At 47.1% G+C, this 17537-nt stretch overlaps 1 protein-coding gene across 6 annotated transcripts in view; it reads right to left on the bottom strand.

Moving 5' to 3' along the window:
* The window catches only part of LOC144500355 (CREB3 regulatory factor-like), a 126388-nt gene that overhangs the window by 63860 nt on the left and 44991 nt on the right, over positions 1–17537 (bottom strand). The window contains exon 1 of one of the 6 annotated variants that reach the window (XM_078223115.1): positions 2416–2458. The exons of the other annotated variants lie outside the window; for them this stretch is intronic. The gene's annotated coding sequence lies outside the window, so the exon portion shown is untranslated. Of the gene's footprint in view, positions 1–2415; positions 2459–17537 lie in introns of those variants that run through there. 6 annotated transcript variants of the gene reach the window in all.

Here is a 17537-nt window from a genome sequence, read left to right as displayed (position 1 = left end):
CTCCCTTAAAAAAAAGGACATCAAATGAACCAGCAGGGTTTATGATAATCAGACTGCTTCCAAGCCACATTTTAAAATTGCCGTCAAATTCTATTTCCACATAAAGCCAAATTCAATTTCTCCACTTTGGAATAATTGAAAGAAGGTACAAGTGGAAAGATATGGGGGGGGGAGGGGGGGAGAGAGCGGTCATTAAATTATTAGGTATTAATGTGACTAAGTATTGGCAACATAATTAAGTTACTCCTCACATACCGATGGAGGATTTGGCGCCAGTCCTCCACTGCCTATTCATTCACAACTCCCCACAACCAGACAATTTAGTGCTGAACAGGACACGGGCAAAGTGAAAGTGATTGAGGAATAAGGGGGGTTTAAAACAGCTGAAAAACTTCAAGCACCAAAAGATCCATCCATCATTTCATTCCGATTAGCTCAAAGAACAGTACAGCACAGGAACAGGTCCTTCGGCCCTCCAAGTCTGTGCCGATCATGATGCTCTAACTAAACTCAAAAAAAAAACCTTCTGCCTTTACTCGGTTTGTATCCCTCTATTCCCTCCCTATTCATGTACCCATCCAGATGCCTCTTAAATGTTGCTAACGTGCCTGCTTCCACCACCTCCTTTGACAGCGCGTTCCAGGCACCCACCACTCTGAAAAACTTCCCTCGCACATCTCCCTTAAACTTTCCCCCTCTCGCCTTGAACCTGTGCCTTCCGTAATTGACACTTCCACCCTGGGAAAAAGCCTCTGACATCCAAGGCGTGTTGGTTAGGTGCATTGGCCGTGCTAACTTCTCCCTCAGTTGCCACACAGGCGCCGGAGTGTGGCGACCAAGGGATTTTCACAGTAACTTCATTGCAGTGTTAATGCAAGCCTACTTGTGACACTAATAAATAAACTTTAGAAAGCATCCTTTCTGGTTGTGTCACAGCTTGGTATGGCCCCTGCACTGACCAAGCCCAGAAGAAACTAAAGGGTTGTGAACGTAGCCCAGTCCATCATGCAAACTAGCCTCAACAATTAAAATGGATTATCCAACACCTCTCTCTTCCAATTCACTCTGGTCATCAGTATATCAAAGCAGCATTAAAGAAAAAAATCAAGCACTTAATCTAAGGTAAGTAGAATTCAAACCCTTGTTACTATTGTTCCTCTGCCTCCTATTCCCAGCACTAGTTAGTAGTGAGGGAAGAAAAGAATTGAAATACAGAGTTTATGATAGAAACTTCCACAGATTTCCTTGAAATCCTTAAGGCCCATCATTCCAATAAAACATTTATCATCATCAGGACAACCATCTCAGAACGGCGGTGGCACAGTAGTTAGCACTGCTGCCTCACAGCGCCAGGGACCCGGGTTCAATTCCCGGCTTGGGTCACTGTCTGTGTGGAGTTTGCACGTTCTCCCAGTGTCTGCATGGGTTTCCTCCGGGTGCTCCAGTTTCCTCCCACAGTCTAAAGATGTGCTGGTTAGGTGCATTGGCCGTGTTAAATTGCCCCTCAGTGTATCTGAACAGGCGCCGGAGTGTGGCGACTAGGGGATTTTCACAGTAACTTCACTGCAGTGTTAATGTAAGCCTACTTGTGACATTAATAAATAAACTTTAAACCAGGCTACGCCAGCCTTATCCAGATAACATTTTGGAGTACAAATGTCAGACACAATTAATGCAACAAGATTCATTCTCGTGTCAAAATTCTCTGTCCGGACACAACTGAAATTTGGAAAAGCAACAAAAAATAAAATCTAGAAATGTGCTGCTGGCTGAACAGTTGTTCCCCGCCCCTCCCCACTAATCTCCAACTCAAGAGCAGACTTCCTCCATCATTACACTGCAATGGGATAACACTGATAATTAATGCAGCATTCCTGAAATTTAACCTTAGAACATTAAGGGAAGACGGCAAAACAAAGTGCACAGGTCACAAGAGCGTGCTTCAACCCTTTAAGATATAAATATCATGGGACTTGAAGTGGGTTTCTCTGTTGCAAAACAGGAGTGCAGAGTGATACATCCCCATCTTCTTTCATGACCAAAGTCTGGGTGGAAAAATGTCCCAAAAACATGAATGAGAGAGTATCCCTATCTGTGCCCTGCACAGGGGATATTTAAAACGAAGGGTGACTCAAGGTGAGGCCACTTTTTAAAAAGAAAAGCCTCCGCTTGCACACGGCTTCAATGGTACGCTTTGAAGTTCAGTCAATCCCGTGAGCCACATACAGCCAGGACAACTATTCTCAACTCTTACACACAGAGGCTATAGCGACAGGTGTGCAAGTCTATCAGTCTCCGCACTCAGCCAAGTCCAAAAGCAGATAAGAAAAAAAAGCAAGCCCAAGATCTCACCCTTACAGGCTGGATTTCTAAATCTCTCTTTTTTTTTCTAAATATATAAAAACCTTCACTCACAAACGTAGTGGAGCTGGCCTTGCCCTGGCCACCTTGGGAAGAGTCACAAGTCAGGCTCCCCAATGTACTGATCATGTGGTGAGCAGCAGCCAGTCAGTGACAGTGTCAATGATCTGTCACATCACTCAGTACAGCTGACTAGACGGCAGCCAGTCAGGCAGTGACTCAGCAGCTTTCTCTCTCTGATCAGATGTCGAATCCTTTTTCTCTCAGCTCCACAGAGGCACCAGAGAATCACAGACATTTTAAAGCACCAACACTGGTCTATTGTCAGTGCTTACGCCCCACAAGAACCCTCTCTCAACCCTACCACACATAATCCAATCTGTACAGCCTTCCCTTCCTTCATATGTTCCTTTTCCATCTGGGGCACAGTGGTTAGCACTGCTGCCTCACAGCGCCAGGGGACCCGTGTTCGATTCTGGCCTGGGGTCACTGTCTGTGTGGAGTTTGCACATTCACCCCATGTCTGTGTGGGTTTCCTCCAGGTGCTCCGGTTTCCTCCCACAGTCCAAAGACGTGTAGGTTAGGTGGATTGGCCCCTGCTAAATTGCCGCTTAGTGTCCCAAGATGTGTAGGTTAAAGCAAAATTTATTAGTCACAAGTAGGCTTACATTAAACTGCAATTAAGTTGTGAAAATCCCCTAGTCGCCACATTCCGGCGCCTGTTCGGGTACACTGAGGGAGAATTTAGCACGGCCAATGCACCCTAACCAGCACATCTTTCGGACTGTGGGAGGAAACCGGAGCACCCGGAGGCAACCCATGCAGACGCGGGGAGAACGTGCAGACTCCGCACAGTCACCCAAGCCGGGAATTGAACCCGGGTCCCTGGCGCTGTGAGGCAGCAGTGCTAACCACTGTGTATTGGGGGATTGGCCGTGCTAAACTGCCACTTGGTGTCCCAAGATGCGTAGGTTCGGGGATGGGCCATGATAAATGTACGGGGTTAGAAGGATAGGGTGGGGGGAGTGGGCCTGGGTCAGATGCTCTTTTCGGAGAGTCGGTGCAGATTTGACTGCCCGAATGGCACTGTAGCGATTCTATGGATGTAGTTGTAATATCAATGGACCGGTAATCCAAAGGCCCAGGCTAACACTCTGGGCAGCAGGTTCAAATCCCAGCACAGCAGCTGATGGATCTAAATTCAAAGAACAAATCTGGAATTGAAAGCTAGTGTCAATCATGGTGACTGGTGCCATGAAACTATCATTGAAAAAACCAATCTGGTTCACTAATTCCCTTTTGGGAAGGAAATCTGCCATCCTTAACCTGGTCTGGTCTACTTGCAACTCCAGGCTCCCTACAACAATGTAAAGCTGCCCTTTGAAATGGACAAGCCACTCAGCAGTTAGGGATGGGCTGCAAGTGATGGCTCAGCCTGTGAAGCTCACACCCCATGAGAAAATATAAAGGAAAAGCCCGTCTCCCTCATGTATTTATCTCACTTTCTCTTCCTCTTAAATACATCTACGCTGTTCACCGCAACCACGCCACGTAGTCGCATGTTCCACCTTCTCACCACTCTCTGGGTAAAAGCATTGCTGCTGAATTCCTTGCTGTATTGGTGATCATTTTATAATTAGAATCCCGTTCCCCAACGATGTCCCATTGCAACAACTTCATCAGTTACAGTGCAGCATCATTGGAGGTTTTCAAGATCAGCAGGGCTGCGTCCTGGTGCCAACTCTCTTTAGAACATTTGTCTCCATGATGCCAGTCTAGACTTTCAGTGACTCAAATGAGAGCATCTACCTGCATGCCAGGGCTAATGGCAAGCTGTTCAACTGGGCAAAAATGCACTCCAAGACCAAAATGTGTAACATCCTTGTCCGAGAGGCTGACAAGGACACCATGCTGAAGATTTCATTTATTGTCACATGTATTAACATACAGTGAAAAGTATTATTTCTTGTGCGCTATACAAAGCATACCGTTCATAGAGAAGGAAAGGAGAGAGTGCAGAATGTAGTGTTACAGTCATAGCTAGGGTGTAGCGAAAGATCAACTTAATGCAAGGTGGTTCATTCAAAAGTCTGATGGCAGCAGGGAAGAAGCTGTCCTTGAGTCAGTTGATTTGATTTATTATTGTCACATGTATTAACATATAGTGAAAAGTATTGTTTCTGGCGCGCTATACAGACAAAACATACCATTCATAGAGAAGGAAACGAGAGAGTGCAGAATGTAGTGTTACAGTTATAGCTCGGGTGTAGAGAGTGACTGATGCTAGGTTGGTACGTGACCTCAGACTTTTGTATCTTTTTCCCGACGGAAGAAGGTGGGAGAGAGAATGTCCGGGGTGCGTGGGGTCCTTAATTATGTTGGCTGCTTTTCCGAGGCAGTGCTAGGTGTAGACGGAGTCAATGGATGGGAGGCTGGTTTGCATGATGGACTGGGCTTCGTTCACGATCCTTTGTAGTTTCTTGCAGTCTTGGGCAGAGCAGGAGCCAGACCAAGCTGTGATACAACCAGAACGGATGCTTTCTACGCCACATCTGTAAAAGTTGCTCAGAGTTGCAGTGGACATACCAAATTTCCTTCGCCTCCTGAGAAAGTAGAGGCTTTGGTGGGCTTTCTTAACTACTGCATTGGCGTAGAGGAACTAGGACACATGCAATAGCCTGTTAGTTCTCCTGTGGCTGCAAGGAGATTGCCCAGACATTATGGATGGGGTTTTACAGCCTCACTCGGGTGTGACTGGAGATTTCTGTTGTCGGACGCTTGCCCGCGCCGATTCCATGGTGGGTGAGGTGGTAGAATTCCGGCCTGTGTGTCAGGAAGACTAAAGTTCTGGAACAGGATGTAGAACCTTCACCTGCTATCAACATTGACAACCTCACTGCGGAGGTCGAAAGCTTCACATAACTTGGATCAAAAATTACCAGCAACCTGTCCCTTGATGCCAGCACCAGGATTACTAATGCCGCAGCTATGCCAAAGTTGAGAAGCCAAATGCGGACCATTAGCCAACCAGCCAAAAATGCCAATCTCTGTGCATGCGAAGCTGATGTTCTTAGCACGCACCTTCACAGTGGTGAGCCCCGAACACCTTATGCAAGCCAAGAACAGCTTCCAACTCCTTCGACCACTCCTGGGAAGACAAGAATGCCAAATATGGAAGCAGCCCATTGTACAGAGATCCCCAGCCTGGTTGGCCCTCTTGAATCAGCAGCAACTCCGTTGGCTGGGTCACGTGAACCGAATGGATGACAGCTGCACCCCCAAATCCATACTGAGCTTGCTATCAACACGAGGCCATCAGGTCACCCAAATCCACAATACAACAAGGTAAGCAAGCGAGACCGCAGGTTGACGGAGATTAGAGTCAATGCACAAGGCCTTTGCCTCTGACCAAAATATCTGGAGAAAAGCAGATGTGGAAAAAGAAGAGGACAAAAGAAATGTCCAGATGTTGAAAAAGGAGAACCAACTGGAAGAAGAAAAGCAGCAGTCAACGTCAATGCTGCACAGCTGTGGAAGGGACCGTCACCCATGAATCTGCCTCGACAACCACAGGTAATGATCATTACAGGTGACATCCACCCCGGGTACAGTCCCTCATCGCCAGAGATGGATGGATGGACTTCCCAATCTTCCAAATGCTCTTCAAAACATCTGGAAAACTGAATTTAAGTATTTTCATCTCCCCTCCCCACAACCCCCAGCACCCAGAGTCTGATTTTATCTCCCAGGGCTCTGTCCATTCATGCAGTAATCCAGGAGCACCCCCTCTCCTCAGCGCCATTTAAAAGTTTATTTATTAGTGTCACGAATAGGCTTACATTAACACTGCAATGAAGTTACTGTGAAAATCCCCGAGTCGCCACATTCCGGCACGTGTTAGGGGACACCGAGGGAGAATTTAGCACGGCCAGTGCACCTAACCAGCACGTCTTTTGGACTGTGGGAAGAAACCGGAAGCACCCGGAGGAAACCCACGCAGACACGGGGAGAATGTGCAAACTCCGCACAGACAGTGACCCGAGCCGGGAATTGAACCCGGGTCCCCGACGCTGTGAGGGAGCAGCGCTAGCCACTGTGCCGCTCCTAGGGGAGTTCAGAACATGTTAGCCATTTAATATTTTAATTGAAACAACATCTACCTGGGTACTTTCTATGGACAAATTGTTCAGACAGATCCAGTAGATTTTATAACTGAGTGAGAAACAGATTTGCCACTAGTACCTATTAGGTTGGCAGAACAATGAACAATCCTTGTGTTTTCACACTGAGTATTCAATTGTTTTACAGTTGACCTGATTATAAATTTGGGAAGGTACATTTTGAATTTTTTATTCATGACTATAATTGCTTCAGGGCCTGACAGTCAATGAAGAAGTATTTCTCAAACATAGCCATCATTATAATGCAGGATCCACAACAGCCAATTTGTACACAGCAAGATTCCAATGACTTGATCATTCATCTCAAACATTAGAGAAATAAATATTAGCCGAAACACTGGGGATAATTCCCTTGCTCTAGTTTAAAATAGCACCACAGGATCTTTTCAGTCTACTGAGTGGGCAGACAGGGACTCTTCGTTTAATGTCTCAAGCGAAAGGCAGCACCTCTGATAGTGCAGAACTCCCTCAGTTCTGCATGGAAGTGTCAGTTTAAATTTATCAAGTCCCTGGAGTGGGTCTTGAACCCACAACCTCTGACTCAGGAGATGGGAGTGCTACCAACTGAGCCACAGCTGACCTGGGCATTCATCTTGGGAAGTAGGAATCCAGTTCACCAACTTGAGAGGGGCTAGAGAGGTTGATTTGATTTATTATTGTCACATGTATTAGTATACAGTGAAAAGTATTGTTTCTTGTGGCTATACAGACAAAGCATACCATTCATAGAGAAGGAAAGGAGAGAGTGCAGAATGTAGTGTTACAGTCATTGCTAGGGTGTAGAGAAAGATCAACTTAATGCAAGGGAAGTCCATTCAAAAGTCTGACAGCAGCAAGGAAGAAGCTGTTCTTGAATTGGTTGGTACGTGACCTCAGACTTTTGTATCCTTTTCCCGAAGGAAGAAGGTGGAAGAGAGGATGTCCGAGGTGCGTGGTGTCCTTAATTATGCTGGCTGCTTTGCTGAGGCATTGGGAAGTGTAGACAGAGTCAATGGATGGGAGGCTGGTTTGCGTAATGGATTGGGTGACATTCACAACCTTTTGTAGTTCCTTGCGGTCTTGGGCAGAGCAGGAGCCATACCAAGCTGTGATACAACCAGAAAGAATGCTTTCTATGGTGCATCTATAAAAGTTGGTGAGAGTCGTAGCTGACATGCCAAATTTCCTTAGTCTTCTGAGAAAGTAGAGGCGTTGGTGGGGCTTTCTTAACTATAGTGTTGGCAACGGGGTTCAAGGAAGGAACCAATAAGTTCTCAAAGCCATTGAAAGGAAAAAAACTCAAGTCACCATTTATTAAGGGATCAGTGAACAGCTGAGTCCATTTAATTTTTTATATGTTTGAGGGACAACAGATGTTAAATAGGCTACCGCTATTGTAATCTGTTGCATCATTTATTGCTGTTTACCAATTACCTTAAGAAATAAATGTGATGCTCATTAAAAGGTGAAGTTGTTTGCGTTGGGAAGTGAAATTCTTCCAACTCCAGACGTGACATGCCAGCATCCAAGTACTCCCTGGTAACAGAGCAGAACGCTAAACTCTGTCTCATATAAACAACCATTTGTAATTCTATAATAACCAGAGTTACAGCATTGCAAAACATTTCACAAGAGAAGATACAAGTTTGCACATGGCATCCAAAATTATGAGGAATTTTGTTGGAGTAAATAGGTTCCGAACATTACTAGAAAGGAAATTTGGCACGTCCACTCCAACTCTCGCCAATTTTTACATGCACCATAGAAAGCATCCATTCCGGATGTATCACAGCTTGGTATGGCTCCTGCTCTGTCCAAGACCGCAAGAAACTACAAAGGATTGTGAACATAGCCCAGTCTATCACGCAAACCAGCTTCCTATCCATTGACTTTGTCTACACTTCCCATTGCCTTGGAAAAGCAGCCAGCATAATTAAGGACCCCACGCACCCCGGACATTCTCTCTTCCACCTTCTTCCGTCAGGAAAAAAATACAAAAGTCTAAGATCATGCACCAACCAACTCAAGAACAGCTTCTTACCTGCTGCCATCAGACATCTGAATGGACCTACCTTATATTAAGTTGATCTTTCGCTGCACCCTAGCTGTGACAGTAACACTACTTTCTACACTCTCGCCTTTCCTTCGCCCCTATGTACTCTATGAACGGTATGCTTTGTCGGTATAGAGCGCAAGAAACAATACTTTTCACTGTACACCAATACATGTGACAACAATAAATCAAATAGAGGATATAGTTTAAGATATTTGGCAAAATAATTAGTGGGGTGGAATTTGGTCTGCTTGCTGTGATTTGGAACAAAGAGAACAAAGAGAACAAAGAACAATACAGCACAGGAACAGGCCCTTCGGCCCTCCAAGCCCGTGCCGCTCCCTGGTCCAACTAGACCATTCTTTTGTATCCCTCCATTCCCACTCCGTTCATGTGGCTATCTAGATAAGTCTTAAACGTTCCCAGTGTGTCCGCCTCCACCACCTTGCCTGGCAGCGCATTCCAGGCCCCCACCACCCTCTGTGTAAAATATGTCCTTCTGATATCTGTGTTAAACCTCCCCCCCTTCACCTTGAACCTATGACCCCTCGTGAACGTCACCACCGACCTGGGGAAAAGCTTCCCATCGTTCACCCTATCTATGCCTTTCATAATTTTATACACCTCTATTAAGTCTCCCCACATCCTCCGTCTTTCCAGGGAGAACAACCCCAGTTTACCCAATCTCTCCTCATAACTAAGCCCCTCCATACCAGGCAACATCCTGGTAAACCTCCTCTGTACTCTCTCCAAAGCCTCCACGTCCTTCTGGTAGTGTGGCGACCAGAACTGGACGCAGTATTCCAAATGCGGCCGAACCAACGTTCTATACATCTGCAACATCAGACCCCAACTTTTATACTCTACGCCCCGTCCTATAAAGGCAAGCATGCCATATGCCTTCTTCACCACCTTCTCCACCTGTGACGTCACCTTCAAGGATCTGTGGACTTGCACACCCAGGTCCCTCTGCGTATCTACACCCTTTATGGTTCTGCCATTTATCGTATAGCTCCTCCCTACATTATTTCTACCAAAATGCATCACTTCGCATTTATCAGGATTGAACTCCATCTGCCATTTCTTTGCCCAAATTTCCAGCCTATCTATATCCTTCTGTAGCTTCTGACAATGCTCCTCACTATCTGCAAGTCCTGCCAATTTTGTGTCGTCCGCAAACTTACTGATCACCCCAGTTACACCTTCTTCCAGATCGTTTATATAAATCACAAACAGCAGAGGTCCCAATACAGAGCCCTGCGGAACACCACTAGTCACAGGCCTCCAGCCAGAAAAAGACCCTTCCACTACCACCCTCTGTCTTCTGTGACCAAGCCAGTTCTCCACCCATCTAGCCACCTCCCCCTTTATCCCGTGCCAACTGAAAGAATGGCGGAAGCAGACTCCATCGACAAGGAACAGGATACTTGAAAATACAGGAGTGCAACTAATTGGAGGCGACAACTGGCAGTGGAAGTTTGATATATACATGGGAGAGGAGGGATATGGTGGAGGGGGGGGGTGGCAAATAGTAATCAGGATTAGTAGATACATTTTATTAATAGGGGCATAGAGTGCAAAAGCAAGGAGATTGCGTTAAACTTGGATAAAACTTCAGTTCGGTCTCAGCTTGGACATTGTGTCCCAGTTCTTTTTTATTTATTAGTTTACGGGATGTGGGCATCGCTGGGTGGCCAGCATTTATTGCCCATACCCGAGAGCAGTTGAGAGTCAACCACATTGCTGTGGCCCTGGAGTCACATGTAGGCCAGACCAGGTAAGGACGGCAGATTTCCTTCCCTAAAGGACATTAGTGAACCAGATGGGTTTTGAAGACAATAGTTTCATGGACTTTTAATTCCAGATTTTTTTTATTGAATTCAAATTCCAACATCTGCCGTGGGATTCGAACCCGGGTCCCCAGATCATTACCCTGGGTCTCTGGATTTCTAGTCCAGTGACAATACCACCACACCACCACCTCCCTGAGCACCACACTTTCCAAAAAATGTGAAGGCATTGGGAGAGGGTGCAGAAAAGATTCACGTGAACGGTTCCAGGGATGAGGAAATTCCACTTACATAGAATGTAAAAAGTGGGACTATTTTCCTTGAAGAGAAGAGAACTTTGAGAGGAGATCTGACAGAGACGGCACGGTGGCACAGTGGTTAGCACTGCTGCCTCACAACGCCAGGGACCCAGGTTCAATTCTGGCCTCGGGACACTATGTGTGGTGTTTGGATATTCTCCCCATGTCTGCGTGGGCTTCTCCGGGTGCTCCGGTTTCCTCCCACAGGCAGGTTAGGTGGATTGTGCGGGTTAGGTGGATTGGCCATGCTAAATTGCCCCTTTGTGTCAGGGGGGCTAGCAGGGTGAATGTGTGGGGTTTTGGGAATAGGGCCTGGGTGCGGTTGTGGTTGGTGCAGACTCGATGGGCCGAATGGCCTCCTTCTGCACTGTAGGAACTCTGTGTTCAAAACCATGAGGGGTCTGGACAGAGCAGATAGAGAGGACCTGTTCCCATTAGTGGAAGAATCGAGAAGGAGGGGGCACAAAGCAGCAATGGCGATATAAGGAAAAACCTTCAGCACTGCTGGAGAGAGTGGTGGGGGCAGAAGGAGGCAGGTTTCAATCCAGACATTCATGAGGAACTTGATTATTTGAAAGAGAAGGGTGTGCAGGGTGACAGGGAGAAGGCAAGGGAGTGGCACCAGATACATTGCTGGAGAGAGCCGGGCACAGACATGTGGGCTTCACTGTAACAACTGATGAACATGCATCAAAAACCCCCTGAAAAACACAAGTGACAAGCAACCCAAGTGGGCAAAAAGAACCTTGATTATTCAAAATGAAGGACCAAATAGTCCCAGATCAGAGGGTGGGGGAGGATTGTAGACGGTAGAGGAATTTACAACTTTGGAATATAAACATGGCCTTATCAGCTACACCTTGGTATTTATACAGTTCCTTTGATGTGGTAAAATTGTCCAAGATGCTTTGCAGGAGCATCAGCATACAATATTTGACACACCACAATGCGAGATATCAGGACAAGTGACCTAAAGCTTGGTCAGTAAGGTTTTTAAGGAGCGGCCTACAGGAGCAGAGAGGATTGTGGGAGGGAATCACAGAGCTTAGGAACTGGACAACTGACAATATGACCACTGATGTGGAGATGCCGGCGTTGGACTGGGGTAAACACAGTAAGAAGTTTAACAACACCAGGTTAAAGTCCAACAGGATTATTTGGTAGCAAAAGCCACACAAGCTTTCGGAGCTCTAAGCCCCTTCTCCAGGTGAGTGGTACAGAATTGTGAACAGAATTCCCACTCACCTGAAGAAGGGGCTTAGAGCTCCGAAAGCTTGTGTGGCTTTTGCTACCAAATAAACCTGTTGGACTTTAACCTGGTGTTGTTAAACTTCTTAATATGACCACTGCCAGTGGAGCAACTGAAAACACAAGAGACCAGAATGTCGGAGTGCCGAAATCTCAGAGGGTCATGGGAGATGAGAATACAAGAGATGGAGGCAAAGACCATGGAGGAATTTGAAAGCAAGGATGAGAATTTTGGACAGACCAGGAGCCAATGTAGATCAACTATCCATTGAGGCGGTGGGAGTATGGGATTTAGTGCAAGCAAGGATTGAGAAAACTGGCAGATGGTGGGTTACGGGCATAGTATACTCATATAAAGCACCAAATTCCCTTTCATAAGGATCTCAACATCTTGATTTATTGCTGTCACATGTATTAGTATACAGTGAAAAGTATTGTTTCTTGTGCGTGATACAGATAAAGCATATCGTTCATAGAGAAGGAAAGGAGAGAGTGCAGGATGCAGTATTGCAGTTATAGATAGGGTGTCGAGAAAGATCAACTTAATGCAAGGTAGGTCCATTCAAAAGTCTGATGGCAGCCGGGAAAAAGCTGTTCTTGAGTCGGTTGGTACGTGACCTCAGACTTTTGTATCTTTTTCCCAAAGGAAGAAGGCGGGAGAGAGAATATCCAGGGTGCGTGGGGTCCTTAATTATGCTGACTGCTTTTCCGAGGCAGCGGGAAGTGTAGACGGAGTCACAGAATCATACAGTGCAGAAGGAGGCCATTTGGCCGATCAAGTCTGCACCGACCACAAACCCGTGCGTTTACCCTAGCTAGTCCCCCGAGGGGGCAATTTAGCATGGCCAATTCACCTAACCCGCACATCTTTGGATTGCGGGGGGAAACCGGAGCACCCGGAGGAAACCCACGCAGACACGGGGCGAATGTGCAAACTCCACACAGACAGTGACCCTAGCCGAGAATCGAACCCAGGTCCCTGGTGCTGTGAGGCAGCAGTGCTAACCACTGTGCCACCCTGAGTCAATGGATGGGAGGCTGGTTTGTGTGATGGACTTGGACGTGATGTAGGAACTCGGAGCTGAGCTTGACCAATACCCCGCGTGGGAGAGCAGGCAGCCACAACCCAATAAACAAGAGGGCAATCGTTGCGATTGACTGCAGTCGCCAGCATGGCCGGGTTTTAATGCAGCAGCAACAGAAACGAAAGCCCTGCAGTGCTGGCAGCTCCCCCGCCATGTGGACCCACGAGCTTAATGAATGTGACCTACTTTACAGCAGCATTTCTCCCAGAGCAGAATGAATCAAGCCTCTCTGTGTACCACGAGTTCTGGGTGAATAAGCTTTCTAGTGTCTCATTTTCCAATGGGTGTCAAAACCAGCGCAGGGCTCTTTTTAAAAATACTATCGATTACAAAGCATCGTGTCTTCTGATGTCAAACACGCAGCAATTTCACTCGACTGGATGTCAAATTGTGTGACACTAAACAAGCAGCTGCATCAATAATAGACAAGAGGCGAGAGCTGTGCGTTGCAGGGTCTTCTCCTGTAGACACTGACAACTGCAGGAGGATAGAGACACAGACGTCTCCCTAGTAACCATCCTTCATGTGTGACCCTGGATATTAAATTCTCAGAGAAGGCCCTTCGGCCCATCGAGTCTGCACCATTCTATTGTTTAAATACTGGCTCGGCCTCATTGCTTTCTATCTGTCACCTTCTTTAACCCCCCCCCCCCCAACCTTCCTGCTCCTTCCATTGCCACCCCCCATCCATGTCGACCTCCAGACTCTTAGCGGGCAGCAGGGCCAAGTTGGGGCGGCACAGTGGCAAGCACTGCTGCCTCACAGCGCCAGGGACCTGGGTTCGATTCCTGGCTTGGGTCAGTGTGCGTGGAGTTTGCACGTTCTCCCCGTGGGTTTCCTCCGGGGGCTCCGGTTTCCTGCCACAGTCTGAAAGACCTGCTGGTTAGGGTGCATTGACCCGAACGGGTGCCGGAGTGTGGCGACTCGGGGATTTTCACAGTAACTTCATTGCAGTGTTAATGTAAGCCTGCTTGTGACTCATAAATAAAACTTTCCTTTGACTTTTAGTGGCTGGAAGTGGCCCCTCTGGCAATAGGTCGGGGAGACAGTGCTCCAAGCAGACTTGGACCATCCTGTAGAGGGATTTCCTCCCTCGACACCCCCTCTCCTCCCACAAATCCCCGGAGTAGCTGAAAAATTCCTTTCTTAAAAAGCAACTTTTATCACCAAAACAGAAAGTCTCGCGATTGTAGCCTGTTAATGCTCCTTCACACCGGAAGGTCTCCGATTGGCTCTCCAGCTTTAAGAGCACTAAACTGCCCATCTCCATGCTAATCAAGCTTTTTGACCAATCAAGTAAACTAAATCAAATCAACAAAGAGACAAATTAAAAATGTTTAAATACTGAAACATTAAATATCCGAAACAAAGGACGAAGTAGAAAGGAGACTTAAAACAGCAAGTTAAAATGTGATTAAAGGGATCAATAACTTACCCAAGCCCCTGCGGTGCCCAACGGGCACAGGTGGTGTTAACAGTGTCCTCGGACACCGCATGCCCCCTCTCCAGGGACACCCGGCTGCGAATATAGCCGTGCTAGAGGGACAGACAGTCGGCTGGTGACCCCCTCAGTCGCCCGCTGCTTGGGCCTGTTTATGGCAAATTTTGCCAGGCCCAGGTTGACAAAGAGGTCCTCCGCCTTCCCCGTCCCCTCCTCCTCCGCATCGGGTGCATCTCCAGGCTAATCGAGGAGGCAGTCCCATAAAGATCACTAGGAGTGATCATCTCTCCCTGTGGGGGCGGGTTTAGGACATGGAAACAGTCCCCAACTGCTGTCTGCTAAACCCAAAGGGGAAATCCTGCTCCAAAAATTACAAATCCTGTCAGAGGAAGACCCAGCATTCTCAAGAGTTAGTCAAAAATCCCCAATTGAACCTGAAAAATCACTACAACAAAAGCCAAATTCCCATTAGGAATTCTGCTCAATAATTAGGAACAGGAGTAGGCCGTTCAACTTTGACCTTGCCTCCCCAGAGATCATGGCTAATCGGTCCCTCAACTCCATATCCCCCGATACCCTTGTACAACAACATCCAGTTGTCCCAGTGATCTGCTGACAGAGGAAGGATGCGAGGGGAGGTTGGGGGGGGGGGGGGGGGTGGGAGGGGGGGGGTGGGGTTGGTGTAGAGAGATGTTAGGATGGGTGTGTGAAAGAGTGCTTCCCGATTCCCCTTGGGCCTGCTTCCGATTTCAAAATCATGACACAGGGTTAGCACTGCTGCCTCAGAGCGCCAGTCACATGTTGTCATCTGGCTCAGGGTGAAACCTTGCCTGGTAGCGCTCTTCTGAAGTCTTGGTAATTATTCATTCGTGGGATGCAAGTGTTTGCTGGCTGGACCAGCATTTATTGCCCATCCCTAACTGCCCTTGAGAAGGTGGCGGTGAGCTGCCTTCTTGAACCGCTGCAGTCCATGTTATAGAATCATAGAATCCCTACGGTCCAGGAGGCGGCCATTTTCCCCGAGTCTGTACTGACCACAATCCCACCCAGGTCCTATTCCCGCAACCCCATGCATTTTATCCTGCTAATCCCCCTGATGCTAATGGACAATTTAGCATGGCCAATCAACCTAACCCGCACATCTTTTTTTTAATACTTTTCCAATTCAATCAAATCAAATCCAATTCAGAGTCTCAACAAGTTGAGACATTTCAGATCCAGGCTGACAAGACAGGGCGAGCGACCAAACCACCCTGTCCTGGGCCTGATCTACATGAGCCAAGCTGATTGGAGAAGGGGGAGGTTCCTCCTCCAAGACTTGAGCTCATTTGCATCTTAGCCAAAAGGCCGAGATGCCGCTTTTAAAAATTGCTTCATATGAAGCATATGAAGCCTCAGAGTAACCCAATGACCCCAACCAAGTGCGGCCGACCATGGGCTGCCGACCATACTACACTTGATCTTAGCCAAAAGGCCGAGAAGCGCCGCACATCTTTTTTTTAATACTTTTCCAATTCAATCAAATCAAATCCAATTCAGAGTCTCAACAAGTTGAGACATTTCAGATCCAGGCTGACAAGACAGGGCGGGAGACCAAAACCACCCTGTCCTGGGCCTGATCTACATGAGTCAAGCTGATTGGAGAAGGGGGAGGATCCTCCTCCAAGACTTGAGCTCATTTGCATCTTAGCCAAAAGGCCGAGATGCCGCTTTTAAAAATTGCTTCATATGAAACATATGAAGCCTCAGCGTAACCTAATGACCTCAACCAAGTGCAGGCGATCCATACTACACTTGATCTTAGCCAAAAGGCCGAGAAGCGCCGCACATCTTTGGTGTAGGAACACCTACAGTGCTGTTAGGGAGGGAGTTCCAGGATTTTAACTCAGTGACAGTGAAGGAATGGCGATGCATTTCTAAGTCAGGATGGTGTGTTAATTGAAGGGGAACTCGCCGGGAATGGCATGCCTGGGCGTCTGCTATCCTTGTCCTTCTAGATGGTCGAGGTCGTGCATTTGGAAGGGTTGCATTTTATGATGTTAATGCCACCATTGCAACATACAGTAAATGCAAGTTGTGAAAATCTGCATCATAAGACAGGAGGAACACAAGTCGGAAATACATTTTTTATATCTACAAAATGCAAGTCTCCAGTTTATAATTTTGCCATTTCTACATTCTACGATATTTAATGTCCCCTGATAACCTTTGTGGCACAGCTGTACATGACACATCCCCTCTGCAACACACTGCCAGCTAGGCACCGTATGTTACATAAATTATTCACACGCACATTATCCAACAGCAGCAATCTAGTTTAATCTAGCCTTTTCACATCAAGGAACAGTTCCAATTCTATGAAGCCTTCATCTATGCGAAAAGCCTTAATCCTTGAAATAAATAGGCCCTCGTGTTTGGGTGGCACAGTGGTTAGCACTGCTGCCTCACAGCGCCAGGGACCTGGGTTCGATTCCTGGCTTGGGTCATTGTGTGGAGTTTGCACATTCTCCCCGTGGTTTCTTCAGGGTGCTCCGGTTTCCTCCCACAGTCCGAAGATGTGCGGGTTAGGTGGATTGGCCATGCTAAATTCATAGAAATCATAGAAATCATAGAAACCCTACAGTGCAGAAGGAGGCCATTCGGCCCATCGAGTCTGCACCGACCACAATCCCACCCAGGCCCTACCCCCACATATTTACCCGCTAATCCCACTAACCTACGCTTCTCAAGGGGCAATTTTTTTTTTAACCTGGCCAATCAACCTAACCTGCACATCTTTGGACTCTTGACGTCAGGGGGACTAGCTAGGGTAAATGCATGGGGCTATGGGGATAGGGCTAGGGTGAGATTGTGGTCGGTGCGGACTCGAGGGGCCGCACTGTAAAGTAAAGTTTATTTAATAGTCACAAGTAGACTTACATTAACACTGCAATGAAGTTACTGTGAAAATCCCCTCGGATTCTATGATTGGCCAGAACATGTATCCTAATACACAATTCAGCCCAGCCAATTCATTGCTCCAGCCCGCTTCAACTACTAAGTGACCAGGAGACCACTTGACTATGTAAAAAACCCATCTATTCACTCACATCCTTTCGGG

This window comes from Mustelus asterias, chromosome 11, assembly GCF_964213995.1.
Source record: "Mustelus asterias chromosome 11, sMusAst1.hap1.1, whole genome shotgun sequence".
Classification (NCBI taxonomy): domain Eukaryota; kingdom Metazoa; phylum Chordata; class Chondrichthyes; order Carcharhiniformes; family Triakidae; genus Mustelus; species Mustelus asterias.
This window is presented reverse-complemented; position numbering and strand designations above follow the sequence as displayed.